This window comes from Caretta caretta, chromosome 19, assembly GCF_965140235.1.
Source record: "Caretta caretta isolate rCarCar2 chromosome 19, rCarCar1.hap1, whole genome shotgun sequence".
In the NCBI taxonomy this organism is placed as follows: Eukaryota; Metazoa; Chordata; order Testudines; family Cheloniidae; genus Caretta; species Caretta caretta.
Genome location: NC_134224.1, coordinates 10,588,261 through 10,604,674, shown reverse-complemented (window position 1 = coordinate 10,604,674; position 16,414 = coordinate 10,588,261).

The window sequence follows — 16,414 nt, the reverse complement described above, 5'->3', positions numbered from 1 at the left end:
CTCAGATTGGGCATCTAAAAATCTATGCAAGGAGTTTTTAGAGATGTGATTTTATAATCTTCAGCAACACACTAATGAAATATTTTTAAAGCAAATTTTAAACTAAGGTCCTCTTAGACTAACATGTTCTGAGTAAATATTACAGTAATGCCCAACTGGTTTTGTCAGTAAATTCGGAAACTGACAGTATATACCGGGGGAGGGGGGGGTTAGCAAATGCCTCTTAAATGGCTTCAATGCCACTTGAAAGGCTCTTTAACAGTTTGTGTTGTGCTAATAGGCCTGGCAGGCTGGAGGCTTTTTCATTTTTAAGTTCTAGATCCCCTCTGGAGGAAGACTCACCAGGCTGCAGCAGCCTGCTATGGTGGGAGCTTGCAGGAAGGGTCAGAACAGGGATAGGAAGAGGCGGGAGGGTGGATACTAAGACTCAGGGGTGCCCCAAATTTTCAGGTGCCCTATGCAGCCGCGTATGCTGTGTATGCCTAAGGCTGGCCGCTTCCTGGGAGCTGCAATAAGTGCCACCGGGACCCCAAACCCCCTTCTGCACCCCAACCCCCTGCCCCAGCCCAGAGTCCCCTCCTGCATCCAAACTTCCTCCCAGAGCCCACACCCCCACAACCTCCTACCCCAGCCCTCAGCCCCCTCCTGTACCCCAGAGCCCACACCCCCCAGCTGGAGCCTGCACCCCAGCCCAGAGCCCCCTTCTTCACCCCAAACCTCTCATCCCTGGCCCCACCCCAGAGCCCACACCCCTAGCCAGACCCCGGACCCCTTCCTGCACTCTGAACCCCTTGGCCCCAGCCAGAGCCCCCCTCCTGCACCCCAAACCCTTCATCCCTGATCCCACCCACTCCCAGCCCAGAGTCCATACCCCTCTCGCACCCCAACACCCTGTCCCAGCCTGGTGAAAGTGAGAGAGTTTGGGGGAGAGTGAGCGAGGGAGCGAAGGGGGGGTAGAGTGAGCAGCGGCGGGGCCTCAGGGCAGGGGGTGGGGCAGGGGTGTTCGGTTTTGTGCCATTGGAAAGTTGGCAACCCTACTTGCCACGGGCAAAGCTCCGAGGTGCTTCCGTCAGGAGGATCCCTGCTCTGAGAAGCAACTGCCAGAGACAAGACGGCCAATGCTTGCTGCGGGCCAGGAGACTGGGCCCGTATCCCTAGTGAGCTGGGAGATTTCACAGGCGTCCAGCTCAGCGGCTGGCAAAGTCCACCGTCCACCGTTGCCTGGTGCAAGGGCCTTCCTCCCGCTGAAGGCAGGGGGGGCGGGGGAAGGAGAAGAGAAGTAAGCAGTCACACAGGTGCTTTGTGTCTCTGCTCTCGCTTGGCAATGAGCTGATGGCAAGCAGCCTGCAGGCAGAGGGGTGTGCCGTCCCAGAAAGCTGGTGTTTACACCATGGCTTGGCGAAGTTGCCCTGGGAGAGAGACACAAAGGAGGGTGCGGACAGGCCTGCACACCTTGGCCGAGCGCTGCAGGGGTGAGAGGGATGGCACCGTCTCCTGGAGCCCCTTAGGCCAGGTCCCCGTGGGTCCTGGGGACACAGCACTGTCGCTTGTTCTGCAGATGTGGGGTCTGACCCTGTTCCCTCCACCCCAAGTGGGGTAAGGGTTGGGCCTTTGGATTTCTCAGGCACAGTCCACAGCGTATTGTCACACGCCTGCACGGTCCCTCCCATGTCTACGTGTGTGCCCTCTTGCACATCCACCTCCATGCCTAGACCCACCGGTGTCTGCATGTGCAGTTACCGTAGGAACAAAATGAAACTGGCTTTCCAGGAATCCCAGTGAAACTGGAGAGCCCTGCAGAGCACTTGCTGGCTGCTAGTGACTTCTCCGCCCCTGTGGCGTCTAAGATGCGGTGGTAGCCCCTCGTTCGTGGAAAATACACCCCACCAAGGGCCCGATGCGCTAGAAGCGGCAGCCACCAATGGCTGGGACCATCTCACCCCACCCTGAGCATTAGCTCTTTCCATAGCACTTTTCAGCCCCAATGATAAATGAATGGGGTAGCTCTAAACACAGAGAACATGTCTACACTGCAAAGTAGAAAACCCCACAGGCCAGGTCAACTGAGTCGGGATCATGCTATGAGGCTACACATAGCAGGGCTGATGTTCCCACTCAGGGTGGAGCCCGAGCTCTGAGACCCGCCCCCTCGCCGGATTTCAGAACCCGGGCTCCAGCCCAACTGGGAACATCGACACCCCCATGTTTCACCCTGTAGCGTGAGCCCCAATCAGTTGACGCAGGCTCTGAGCCTCGCTACTGCGGGGGTTTTGTTTTTTGCTGCGTAGAGATTCCCAGAGCACACCTTCCCACTCGTTGAAATGCAGCCGTTTCTGGGGTGGAACCAGCCGCTGTTGAACAGTGTACAGTACTGCTATAAAACATTTTAGGAGAGGAAATGATGAATACCAACTGTATCCGACTGAAATTGCAAGAGGAAGAATATTGTCCCTACTGGAATTTGTCCAGGCCACCGGAGTTAACATTGCTGGGATGTCAAAAAGTCCCAGGAGACCTTTCACGCTCAGGAATCCATTTTAACACCCAGCATGAAAGAGGCCAGCTCCGAAGTGTAGCACAACAGCCTAATGCAGAGAACGAGAGGGGAAATGAACCACCTTTGAGAGGGGGCAGGCATGTCATTTAATGCACAGCTGGAAAGTGCTCAGGTACTGCCCTGAGGAGAGCAGGCTCAGAACCTCCACAGAACAGACTGGCCGTCAGCTCGGTCTCCAAGACTTCGCCGGGGGAGCGAGAGCAAAGAACATGCTGCTCTAGACGGGCTCCGGGTCCCAGGAAGAGCCCATCAGCTTAGGGGGGTTTCTGGGCTTGGCCTTCCCCTTGATGAGCTCCAAGCTGAGTATGGAAGAGAGGGTGAAAGACCCTCCTCTCCACTTTGGCTTTGACACAGCCATGCAGGCCTTGGACGGAGCCTCCAGGGCCAGGCTTGTGGGTCCTCCTGGGAGCCACAATCCACCTTCAGGGCAGATCCATTACAGAGAAGAGAAGTTGGCTGAGCTCGGGGTGGGTTGGTGGATAGTCCCCTCCCTCTCCTTGCCTGCTGCTGAGCAGACCCAGTGCACTGGCTGGAGCCTGGCCTCCGTCTGGCCACCCGGCAAGAAGGACAATTCCTGGGGCAGTCGTTATTTTAGGCCAGCACTACCCAGCTAACAGCCCTGGAGACTGAAGCCTTCTGTTTACAAGGCATGGTCTCCCCGACCCCCTCACTACTCAGCTCAGCCCTGGTCTTGAGTAATGGCCTCTTCAGGGACGAGAGCGGTGTTCTAGGCTCCCCACAGCCCATTGCATCCTGGGTCTCTGTGCTGAGATAGCCGACTAGAGGGACAGTCTGGTGGAGACACTTCGCCTGGGCTGAGACTCCCCTTCACATGCACTTTGAGGAAAGAGGAGAATCTTGACCAGCTTTCTCCAGCCCTGCCCTGGCCCGGACTCACACAACAATTCTGGCACATGCAAGCTCCCCCCTGAACTCACCCTCCTCCCAGCCCCAACAGGCCCTAGGGAATGACCTGGTTGGGAGCACAGAAGCCAGGCAAAGAGTAAAAAAAAAACAAAAAAAAACCAACACATTAAACTTCTCTGGACTTCCAGGCCTGGGGCTGGGATGAGGCTTCATCTGCAGGAGGGGAGCAGATGTGACCTGGATCCGGCCTTTCACAAACTGGTTCAGCTGGGCCTTGCCAGGTGGAAGTGTGGTCTTGTGGCTAAGGCGGGAGGTGAGAGTCAACTCTCCTGGGTTCTATTCCAGGCTCTGCAGGTGAGTGGTGCGTTTTCCCAGGTATAAACGAGAGATCATAAACATCTACCTCTTAGAAGGGGCTGGGATGCCAAATGAAAGGCACGCAGAGAGCCCCACTCCCTACAGGGTTGTTAGAATGACACCTTGGAAGCTTTCAGAGTAGCGGCTGTGTTAGTCTGTACCCGCAAAAAGAAAAGGAGGACTTGTGGCACCTTAGAGACTAACCAATTTATTTGCGCATAAGCTCTCGTGAGCTACAGCTCACTGGAAGCTGAAATCTCTAAATGAATTTGTCCTTTGCCATTCATGCAACTTGTTATTTCATTGCTAATAGCTGGGTTTGGGCTCCAGCAATTAAGTTACGTCCTGGTGCGTGGGCATGAGCCAAGGTGACACCATCCTCCCCAAGCTTTTGGATGCTTCTGCTGAGAGGCTTTATTATTTTATAACAGGAGAAAATGTATCAGACTGGTTGTATTGGTAACTAGTAAACATAGGACCAGCAAAAAGAACGAGGAGTCCTTGTGGCACCTTAGAGACTAACAAATTTATTTGAGCATAAGCTTTCATGGGCTAAAACCCACTTCATCGGATGCATGCAGTGGAAAATACAGTAGGAAGATAGATATATACACAGAGAACATGAAGAAATAGGTGTTGCCATACCCACTATAATGAGAGTGATCAGTTAAGGTGAGCTATTATCAGCAGGAGAAAAAAAAAACTTTTGTAGTGATAATCAGGATGGCCCATTTCCAACAGTTGACAAGAAGGTGTGAGTAACAGTAGGAGGAAAAATAAGCAGGGGGGAATAGTTTTAATTTGTGTAATGACTCATCCACTCCCAGTCTTTATTCAAGACTAATTTAATGGTGTCCAGTTTGCAAATTAATTCCAATTCTGCAGTTTCTCGTTGGAGTCTGTTTTTGAAGTTTTTTTGCTGAAGAATTGCCACTTTTAGGTCTGTAATCGAGTGACCAGGGAGATTGAAGTGTTCGGTTTTTGAATGTTATAATTCTTGACGTCTGATTTGTGTCCATTTATTCTTTTATGTAGAGACTGTCCAGTTTGACCAATGTACATGGCAGAGGGGCATTGCTGGCACATGATGGCATCTATCACATTGGTAGAAATGCAGGTGAACGAGCCTCTGATAGTGTGGCTGATGTGATTAGGCCCTATGATGGTGTCCCCTGAATAGATATGTGGGCACAGTTGGCAACGGGCTTTGTTGCAAGGATAGGTTCCTGGGTTAGTGGTTCTATTGTGTGGTGTGTGGTTGCTGGTGAGTATTTGCTTGAGGTTGGGGGGCTGTCTGTAGGGAAGGACTGGCCTGTCTCCCAAGATCTGTGAGAGAGATGGGTCATCCTTCAGGATAGGTTGTAGATCCTTAATAATGCGTTGGAGGGGTTTTAGTTGGGGGCTGAAGGTGATGGCTAGTGGCGTTCTGTTATTTTCTTTGTTGGGCCTGTCCTGTAGTAGGTGACTTCTGGGTACTCTTCTGGCTCTGTCAATTTGTTTCTTCACTTCAGCAGGTGGGTATTGTAGTTGTAAGAATGCTTGATAGAGATCTTGTAGGTGTTTGTCTCTGTCTGAGGGGTTGGAGCAAATGCAGTTGTATCATAGAGCTTGGCTGTAGACAATGGATCGTGTGGTGTGGTCTGGATGAAAGCTGGAGGCATAGTAGGTAGGCATAAAGGCATTCCAGTATAGGGTGGTGGTAATGTGACCATCACTTATTAGCACCGTAGTGTCCAGGAAGTGGATCTCTTGTGTGGACTGGTCCAGGCTGATGGTGGGATGGAAATTGTTGAGATCATGGTGGAATTCCTCAAGGGCTTCTTTTCCATGGGTCCAGATGATGAAGATGTCATCAACGTAGCGCAAGCGCAGAGCACTAAACCATCCTATGTATTTTATGGGGCACTCATCTAATAATGAACTGGGTCATGCTTGTGTGCACTGATGCTCTCTACTGGATGGAATCGGAATGCCTTGGCTGTGTGTCATAGGCCCTGTACTGCTGACACTTAAAGGGGATTGTCCTTTAAAGTTCAAATGGCAGCGGCATCTGCTTTGAGAGCGGGGTGATCTGAGCTCTGCCCTCTCTGTCAACATGAAATTGTGGTATGCAGCAGAGTGACACGTTCAGGGGCCATGTCTTTTTTATAGAAGTACCATTTTAATCCTTTTGTTAATTGTTGCCAATTAAGGCCCTGATTCAGCCAGGTACTTAAGCACATGCTTGACTTGAAGCATGTAACTAGTTGATGTTCATTATTATTATGAATTTGTATTATGTACCTAAAATTAGACACATGCTTAAATACCTTGCTAAACTGGGGCCTGGATGTTGCTAGAGTGTGTGATTTGGTTGCCTGCATGTTTAACCCAGGAGAGCGGACGCAGAGACAGCAGAGTTGACATTCCCAATTCCTAGCAATTTTCTGGTAGGCAATTCCACCCCCCCCCCCTTTGCAAAGATCTCTCTGGACGGGACAAACCATCCACCCGTCGACTTGGGCTTTTCCATTAGGCAGCCTCTGCCTGTTGATTTAATGAAGCTCATAGCATTGATTTCATGGCTTTATGCTTTGCCCTCCGAAAAGGGCCTGTGGCATTGTCCATTTAACTGGCATTTTAGTCATGCCCTGCCTAGCTCTTCCCCATTTCTCTGAACATCTGACCTGACGAGGCTCAGGTCCAGAATCCTCTGTTTCGGTGGCAGCTAAGCCGCAGTCGGTCGGGGTGGGAGGAGAGGATATTTCATTAACTGGATCAGGAAAACCATGAATTCAGGTCTTTGCAGGTAAGTTGGAGCCAGACCCTGTTACCCTTCCTTATCCGCGTTGTCTCACAGACAATATTGCCAATGGCAAATGTTCACAAAGCTTGAGGCTGGCCTGCCAAAAATATGAGATTGGTTTACAGATCATGATTTTTGTAAGTTGGGTTCCTTTTATTTGCCTTCCCTTTTTCTTCTTTCCACCTTTTAGGTCGTGCTTGTTTCATGGTTTCAGGCTTTTCTCTGCAACTATGTGGGCCAGAAACTTTGTTTTTAAATGAAAGCCAGGATGCTCCTGACTACAGCAGCTGCGGCTTTAAGAAAACCTGTGAAAAAAACCCACAAGCGTTGGCAAGACTGCGGCGATTGAAATGGGCTTAGGGCTCGGGTGCGTAAGGATTTCAGGATCAAGCCCTGCACTAGGAAATGTGTTTCATATTGCTTGTGCTCAGACGCATCGCTCTGCAAGTGTGAAAGCCAGCGCCTGCTCTCTGCTGTGGACTTGGGATCACTGCCGTTCTGTAGGGACAGCAGGTGCCTGGTCTTTGAGAGTCCTCGTTTGACGTCTTACGCACTTTCCTGGGCACGTCCAAAGATGGGCCCAAGTTCTTGCCGTTTTCAAAGAGCTGCCCAATGGCCCGAACGAGCTGTCAATCAAAACACCTCTATGGCTAAAGAACTGCCCTGAGCCCTTTCCATGGTTCAGCTAGTCCCAGTGCTGGTGAATGGCTGCAGCTTGAGACAATGTCGGGTGATTAGCCATCGGAGCTCATAACCCCGCCATTCTGAAATCATACTTTGCACTTCTCCAGCACCTTCAATGAGAAGACTTTTCCCCTCAAAGGTGGGTCAGTGCCATTAACCCTGGTCTACAGGCAGGGTAACTGGGACAGGAAGTGACTTGCCCGAGGTTGTACAGCAAATCAGTGACAGAGCCAGGGCTTCTGACTCCTCATTCTCTGCTCCAACCATACTCCCTCCCCGAGCAGGAGTAGAACATTCATTTCCTGGCCCCTAGGCCCTGGACCAAACTACTGGATGTGCTATGCCAACTTCATGCATGAATGCTGGCCATGTACAAACAAGCATCCCAAGGCAAGGAGAATTTCCCCAGCTTGGGTCTTGCATGGGGCATCTCCCTTCGCAAATGAGTTGTGAATGCCATTACTATGCTTTCCTCTGTACTCTGCCACTCGCCTTCTCCCTGGGATGCGTGGGAGGAGAGAGGAATCCTTGTGAGGGCCATCAGGACCAAGTCATTGGATGTTGCAATGGTACGTTCTGTTTTAATGGCGTGGCGTCTTTCTTTGGGCTGTGCTAATGGTGGCTTCCAGGGCTCTAAGCCAAAGCCGGTACCATGTGCCCACCCTGCTGCTTTCACTGTCAGAGCCAGGTGCCCCAGAGAAGAGCGTTTGAGTCACTTGTCTTTGTAGAGAAGTGTTAAGAGTGAAATACCAGCGTTTCTTAAGGGATCGTGCTGAAATGTTGCCTGACCACTCAGCCTCCCCAGCCAGACGCACAGCACATTGTTTCTTTTCCTTGAGAACCAAGAGCAACAATTCTCCAGAATTACTTGTAATTTCCTGTCCAGCTGGGGCTTCCTACAACCCCAGCATATCTGAGCATCTCACTACCATGAATGAAATCAGTCCTCACAGTACCTCGGGGAGATAGGAAATTGCTAGTTATCCCCATTTTATAGATGGGAAACTAAGTCATGGTGAGATTAAGTGACGTGGCCAAGGTTGCACAGTGAGTCTGTGGCAGGGCTGGCCACCAAACTGAGATCTCCTGAGTCCCAGGTCAGTGCCTCAGCCATCGCCATCTTTCACACGCACATGCCCACATGTGATTTCAGCTTGAATCTCTTTATTCGATTACTTTTGTTCTCCTTATTTCCCTTAAAGTCTCCATGGGAAAGCCCAGTGGGGGTGGTGGGGGTCTCTGTAACCTGCTCCATCTTTTCTGCCTCCCAAAACGGCAGCTGCCCCTGCCTATCAACACACTTGTCTGGCTTTCAGTCTGCTGGGCGAGCCAGGCAAGTCACTTCCCCTTTCTGGGCCTCCATTTGCCCATCTGTAAAATGGGTGTGATAAATAACTCCTCCCCCTTTGCCTTTCTTGTGTGTTTTGATTGAGGCTGGGCCTGGCTTGTGCTGTGGGTCGGTGCAGGTCCTGGCACAGCTGATCTCGGCGGGGTCCTCTGGCTGCTGCAATAAGACACATTTAGAGGTCTCTGCAGGCAGGAAACGGAGGGATTGGTGGCTCTCTGGGTGGCGGCTGGGAACAACAGCAAAAGGATTTAATAAAAGGAAAGCTGTCCCCACTGCGATGCCGGCGGAAGGGGGCTTCAGGGAGCATGCACTGAGCCCTGCTTTGCTAAGGGGGCGGGGGGGCATAGGGACAGGCCCCATCCCCAACTGGGAGACGAGACAGGAACAGGGAATCAGCTGCTTCAGTGCAGGGGGTCTGTCCTCTGGGCTTCCCCGTGTCCAACATCCAATCGCTCCCAGCCTGGGGCTGTTCCTCGGCCACCCTGCCGGGCATTTGGGTCGCTGCAGCGATGGGCGAGGGCAGAGCCGCCATCACACCAGCCTCTCATGGGGCAAGGGAGCTCGGCTCGGGGGCAATAACCTTTCTGAAGAGGACAGTGTACGTCCCTCCTTATAGAAAGCTTCTGGATCCCACCCAGGTTCTTGCTGCTCGGGGCCAAGGGGCAAGGCGCTGGTCTCCTGCTCTGCCAGCTGCGGTCGTGGGCTTTGCGTAAGGGTGGCAGTGTGCTAACAACCGTCAAAACTTGGCACCGAGCTGCCCGATGCCAAGCATCGCTCCCAGCTGCTGTCTTGGCAGGAACGCTGGGGCCTGTCCCAGCAAGAGCTAAAAGCAGGTGGGGTTACAACTGGAGCCAAACCCCACTAGCTGGGGGTGGGGTTGTCACAGGCTCGTATCCTGTGTGATCGGGCATAGCCGAGGGGGCCTGGCAACACCCGTCCACCCCTGAAGCCTTGCCAAGCTTCGTTGCTGACAACCCCAGCCCCTGAAAGCAGCTTCAGTTCCATGGGAGCCCCTAGTTCAGAGGAGAAGCTGGGCTCAAGGCTATTTTCCTTACACGGCGGGGCCGAGAAGAGGGTGTCGCAGGCTGGGGCGAGCTCTCTGACGGGTGGCAGCGGGATCTTAGTGGAAGACCCTGTCACGTTTCGGCGTAACTGCACCTGCAGCGTAACTGCTGCCTGGAGTCGCTCCATGGGCCACTCCAGGCAGGTCTCAAGCCATCACCTGTCTCTGGGCAGGGACCTTTGAAGGTGGCGTTTGAGGCTTAACAGCTCTGTGAGGCCCCTTGTTAGCCCCCCTGCCTCTGGCAGCTGGGTGTCAATGCCACCAGCCTGTCAGCCACTCGAGCACTCCCCTCCGGGCTCGGCCAGCCTGTCTTTGCCTCGCGGGGGAACAATCGGAGCATCCCAGTCCCCTTCGAAGAGTTCGCCTGTGAAACCCACCTCCTGACGCTGGCTACTCACGGGAATCCCAGATCCTCTGTTCCCAAAGGAACCGGGTACCCCAGTTTACCAGTTGGCACCAATGGTCCTCTGCTGTGATATCGCCAGCCTCAAGGCCAGCGCCTGGGCCTTGCTTTCTGTCCGAGGGTGAGGAGCAATGTACGGCCAGCAGTTATAAGGTACCCCACAGCTCTCTCTAAGCAAGCACAACCATCGCAGAGACAATATTACAAGCAATGCAGAGTTGAACACACACGAACCATTCCAGCAGTCACCCATCCATCTAGTGGGGCACCAGCTGATCAAAGTCCTTCCAATCTTTCTGCCCCTTGGACAGAAGGGCCTGGCCGTTTGCTGGATCAGACTGAAGGCCCTGGGTCAGTTCAAGCTCATCCCGATACCAAAAGCCTTTGGCTCCTCGTCTGTAGAAAGCCCAGCTTGCCCCAGCCTGTGGGAACCACTCCAGGGCATGGCACCTCTCAAGAATGGTTAGGCTCAGTAACTTAATCACCCCCCTCCCCTCCCAAGTTCTTAGTTCCCAGAGGAGCAGCGGTCACCCTTCCCCACAGGGTTCCCCACAGAACCCAACCCTACATCAACCAGCCAGAGACTTCAGACAACAGCCCCCAAAGACACTGCGCCGGGCTGCAGTATCTGTCACAGATCCCGCCTGACCAAACCAATCGCAGGTGCAGGAGGCTTCCGTCTCTATCAGTCCAGGCTGGGTAGGATCGGACCCCGGGGCCATCCCTGTGCGTCCACAAAGTTCTGCAACCCCTTCTGAGCGCCAGGCAAAGCACAGTGCCTGGGAGAGCTGAGTGTGAACTGGGGAGCCAAGGAGCAGGTCTGCTTAGGGCACTGCGGGCTCTGGGACAGGCACAATAGTCACGGCGTGGAGGTTTCGCTGCGCCTGTGAGAGCTTGTAGGGCCGAGGTGGGGCCAGCACCTTTCCTTGGGGAACAGCGCAAGGCCGGTCGCTGGGCTGTCGGTGTCACTGGAAGCTGGTCATGGAAGCAGTGAGTAAAGACGCCAGCATCGGGCTCAAAGCAAATACCAATCTGCAGGTTCAGGGCCCAGTGACCCTGCCGGCTGCCAGCCAACGGGCATTACACAGGCGGTGCCCACCCGGGACCCAGGGCTGAAATAAGGAGCAATAGCGGCCCAGCCAAGCTCAGTGCCCTTACAGACTCTTGAATCGGAAGCGAGGCAGGCGCTGAGGAATCGCTGAAGCGAACCACGCAGCGACCTTTCACTCCAGTCACCGCAGCCTTCCAGCGCATCCCCCCACGGTGAGGCTGGGGGCAGCTTGCCCAGAGCGCCCAGGACGACAGAGGTGCATTTCTGTAGGGCAAGGCAGCTGAGAAAACAGCCCGGGGCACATGACAGCCAGACGGCCCCGCCTCTCCGATGCCCGGCCCCTCGTGCAGCATTTTGCACCAGTGCAGAGCGAGTGTGACGTGCCACCCTGTCAGCATGGCAGCGCCTCGGACCTCCCTGGCGCACTCATTTGGCAGGGGTGCAAACGACCACACAGGGCGCAGGGCATCGGAGGTTTGGGCCCAGGGTTCACTCAGTGCCCTGTAAAGCACTGGAGGGAGGGTTGGGCCTGGGATGAACTGCCCCACTTGTCTACCCGCCCACGCTGCATCAACGCCCAGTGAGCTGCAGCCCTTTTATGCTGCCCTAGCCAGCTCAGAGGGGCTGTAAGCCCCACCCTGCCATGGAATACTCCTGGCACAAGAGCCCAACTCTGGGGGTCTCAGAGCCCACACACCCAGTGCTGCACCCCCAGCCCATAGGGGCTGTTGTAGGAACAGGCACTGAGCGTATTGGGGCAGAAGGGAGAGCGGCTGAGGGTGTCAACACCCCAACTGTTCTGGGTCCCTGCGGTGACCCTTGGGCTGAACCAGCTTCCGCATGGGGGAGGTGCAAGTTGCCCCCTCCTTGCCAGCTCCGTCCAGCTGTCGCATTGGTGCAGGGATGGAGCTGGTCTCACTCTCTGCAGCGATGGCGGGGGGCTGCCCCGAAGGCCTGCCCACCTGTGATTTACAGGTTGTACAATTCACCCTGGCCGCAGCCCCATCAAACCCACCACGGCTCTCTGGGGCTTGCGTAACACAGAAGAGGGAGCGAAGGGCAGTTTCGCCTGCAGGAGGGGAGCAGAATTCAGCCCAAGGCCAGGGAGACGGCTCCGTTCAGTGGGGCGGCTGGAAGAAGGCGTGAAGACAATAAAGTGGTGAGCAGAGTGGACGGGGCAGGAGGTGGCAGGGTCAGCTGACCGAGAGGCAGCTCAGGGTTCAGAGGGGGAAAGGAGAAGCTGTGGAGGGCGAGAGGAAGCCAGCGAAGGGGCCCGGTCAGAGCGGTGGGAGTGGAAGTGGCTTTGAACAGCAGGGTTTGCGTAGATCAGCCTGAGAGGCTCTGCTGGCCCTGCTAGCCCAGCCCTGACGTGAGCCCCGTCCTGGGAGATGCGGAGCACCCTGTATCTCCCACTGGCCCGGTGCCTGCTCCGGAAGGTAAATTAGGCTCCTAGGTGGTGCCAAGGCCAATGCTCCCAGCACAAACGAGCTCCAGGTTTGCTGCCTAATTGGCGAGTGTCACTGTGACAAATGGGCAGAGATTGTATCCGTTAGCTAATTAAGTACGCCTGGCAAATATTTACCTGGCAGACCCCACTCACTTGCTGCCTTCGTTAGCTAATGGGCTCATTCATTCAGCTTAGGTCAATGCTTGAAAAACAAACGAATTATTCACGGCTCCAGAACCGCCGTTTGGAATTGGTGCTGACGTCTCTGGCAGGTACACGTAGCGACTGCTGATGCTGCAGGCAACGTGTGCGTGGAAAGGACATTACGGGTGGGACCAGGGATGGACCTGGCCCCAAATCCTCCAGAGCTGCTCACCCCTTAATTCGGGGGGGGAGCCAAATCCCAAATTGGCATCAAATCCAGACTTTGTGGTTTAGAGGACAGGAATTGGGGCCTATCCCACAGAGTTAGGAGCCCTCTAGCTCAGGGGTTCTCAGGGTAAATTTTTTGGTGGCCTCAGAGTGTGTAATAGGCACCTATGTAAGAAAAAGTCCCAAAAGCGGGACTGTCCCTATTGAAATGGGACATTTGGGCACCCTAGCTGGTGGCCACGCTCACGCTTTTCCCTAAAATACTTAGTTGGCTTTAGGAGAAACAAATAAATAGGCACATAGACACGTCTAAATCATTGTACTTTCTTTATTGCTAGCTAGTGAGTCTATTGCATGTTTGTTAATATCACTTTTCACAACAGATTTACTCAGCCCTGCCAAGCCTGGGGACAAATTAACCCCAAGATGGGGGGTCGGAGTAGGTAGTTAAGGCCAAGGGCGATCGAGTTGGGGGATGGAGCAGGGGAGACAGTGGGGGGCCAGAGTCTGAAGCCCCAGAGCCCAAAGCCCCAGAGCCAGAGCCCAAAGCCCCATGGCCGGGGGACGGGGATGAAGCTTAAAGCCAGGTGGCCGGAGCCTGCTGCCCCACTGCCCCTGGGACAGTGGGGAACTCACCGGCTGCCTGCTCCTCCAGCATTGTGTCCCAGCTGTCTCCAGAGGGGGGCAGCGCCCAACCCCTGCTTGCAGCCCCAGCAGACAACACCAAGGTGGTGCATCGAGGAGCAACGGGGGTGAGGGGCTGCTGCTCGCCTCCCCCAACCCCCCAGTCACAGCCCAGGAGGCTGTGGCTGCAAGAAAAGCCACTGGTGGCCACAGGCGGCCACAGTGGCCGCATTTGAGACTGCTTCTCACGGGCCTCTCTCTCTGTCGTCTGTTGCAGGAGGCATGAGAATGCTGCCAGGTTAGTGACATAGGTCGGTAGCCGGGCTCGTATGTTGGTACATAGGGAATAACCGTGGCTCTTGGGTAGCGATCTGTCAGCGTGGTTTTCCCTTAGTCTTCCTGCTGCGTAGAGAGCAAGGACCCAAGAGACCCCGAGCAAAAAGCAGGGAATACAGAGCTCAGGGAAGGCACCAGCCTGCCCCAAAGCTGCGTTCATAGGCCTCCGGCCTAGCCCTGCTCCCCCTGAAAGTGACACAGAGCCCCGAACTAAGTACCGAGCATGCAGCCGCGTATGCGTGCACGGGGCTTTGTTCGCACCAATGGCCTCTCTGGAGTCAGCACCACCGTGCTCGGCTGCACTTGCAGGAGCGGGGCCAGATTGGTGTCAGCGGGCACAGGACTTCCTGGTGGCTGACGCTCAGGGCCAGTTAAAGTGGCTGGTTCTTGTCCCCAGTCAGGCTCCTTCATTCACTTCCCTGGGAGGGAGGGGGGGTCATGCTGTGCAGCTGCCCCAAGGGAATAATCAGGGAGGTGCTTTTGGAGGGGCCCCTAGGAGACTTGCTTCCCCAGAGCTCTCTGCCCCGGTGTTGGCTGTGGCAGGAAATGCAGGCCGCCCAGGAGGACACAAGCGAGCACTTAGGGAAGGACCTGGGAGTGTGACTAACTATGGCTGGAGCTGTTACATGGGCATCAGGACAGGGTCCACTTTCCCCCACCTGCCTGCTTGTTCGCTTTAGTCTATGGGCCCGGCTGCCGGGGGATCGAACATGGTCTGGGAGCCACCAGCTCCCTGCCCCTTTGCATCCGTACGAGCCGCGTTCAGGCAGCCTGGCCTAAGGCGCAGGTGGGTCCCTCTCCCATGTTCTCGGAACAGGCAGTACCGACTGTCTGATTCCCTCGGGAGGCAGGAAGGGCAGGCTCCGAGCCTCAGCCTGGAACATGAGCCACAGCTGAAGCTGCTCCGGCATGCCGAGGAGCGGTGTGATCAGTCTGTCTCCCTGCTGTTTGCCTGGGCAGAGCTGACGCAGCACCAGTGGTTCCCCCCTCCCACCCCAGGGCCCTGGGAACACCCCAGTGCAGAGGGAAGGAACATGAAACGGATGGTCAGTGATGACACCCAGCATGGCTGTGGGTCTGAGTAAGGCTGGCTCCGGGGGACAAGAGCCAGCCTGGTGTGTTTGTTACAGGAAGGGTGCATGGAGGCTGCCCATCCACTGCCAGCTGCAGCAGGCCCTGCGCACCGCAGCATTGCAGCGGGTTTCACTGCACCAGAGGAATGGGGATTCAGGACACCTGGGCGTGGGGGGTGCACAGCTGTGCTTCCAAGGGCCCCCTCCACTGCAGTCTGCTAGGAGGGCAGGGGCAGGGCAGGTGAGGGGTAAGGCCAGGAGCCCCCAGCTAATCCTGTGTATCTCAGCAGCATGGTATAATTTCTCTCCTGTCGAGTGGATGAGCCCTGGAGTTTGGGGGTGATTCCCTGACCAAGACAGGGCCATAGAGAGAGCCCCGGGATTACTGCCTGGGTAAGGAATCCCTCGTTCATTGTTTGCGTGAGCCCTGATGGATGGAGAGCCTGACACCTCTGCCTTGTCTCACAGCAGCCTGCATCGCTCTCTCTTAACAGCAGGGGGCTCTGGAAGACAAAGGGCAACTGGGGATCCCCGTTCCCACCAGAAGCATCCTGCAGGTGCCCCCAAGCCAGTCCCCAAGATATCCATCAATACATGGACCCCACCATCATCTGCGGGTTGCCAATTCCTGAACAGTCAGCGGAGGTGTTTGGTGTCATTCCATGACCCTGCATCACTGCTCATGCTTTTGTAATAACACCTTGCACGTCGGTAGTGCCTTTCATCTTAGGCTGTCAAAGCCCAGTACAGGCACTCATTAAGCCTCACAGCAGCCCTGTAAGTATTATCGTCATCATCATTCTTATAATTTCCACTGTGCAGAGAGGTAAACTGAGGAACAGAGAGGTTGAAGTGACTTGCCTAAGATCACAGAGGAAGTCAGTGCCAGAGCTTATAATATGCAGAAACTCAGAAATTGTCTCGCCCTTTCCCGCCACAGTAAACACACTGCGGTAGCCCAGAACAAGTTGTGTGCGCTAACCATAAACCAGCATGGTCAATTTGCTCTTGGGTCACACCGGAGCTAGCCATGGTAACTTCTGCTGTGTCCCATCTCTAGCGCAACAGAGCCAGTGTCGTACATTTGGCCTCTTTTTGCTCTGAAACAGTCTCTCTTCCAAAATCTTAGACCCCCTGGAGATAGTGTAACCCAGCTATCCTCAGGAATCATTTAGCTCCAAAGTATTTGAGAGGATGATTAGATATACATCAATCTAAGCAGGCACTATCAGACAGTGGGAATTCACCCAGTATTGGGGGGAAGAGCCCCTGGTAGCACCTGTATGACAGTAGTATTTAGAAGCTCCAGCCACGATCAAGGCCCGCATCATGCTGGGTACTGTATATGACAGACAGGCCCTGCATGCAAGAGCTCACACTCAAAATAGGCGAGACAGACACAGGAAGTGTGTTGTTATCCCCATTTTACAGATGGTGAAACGAGGCC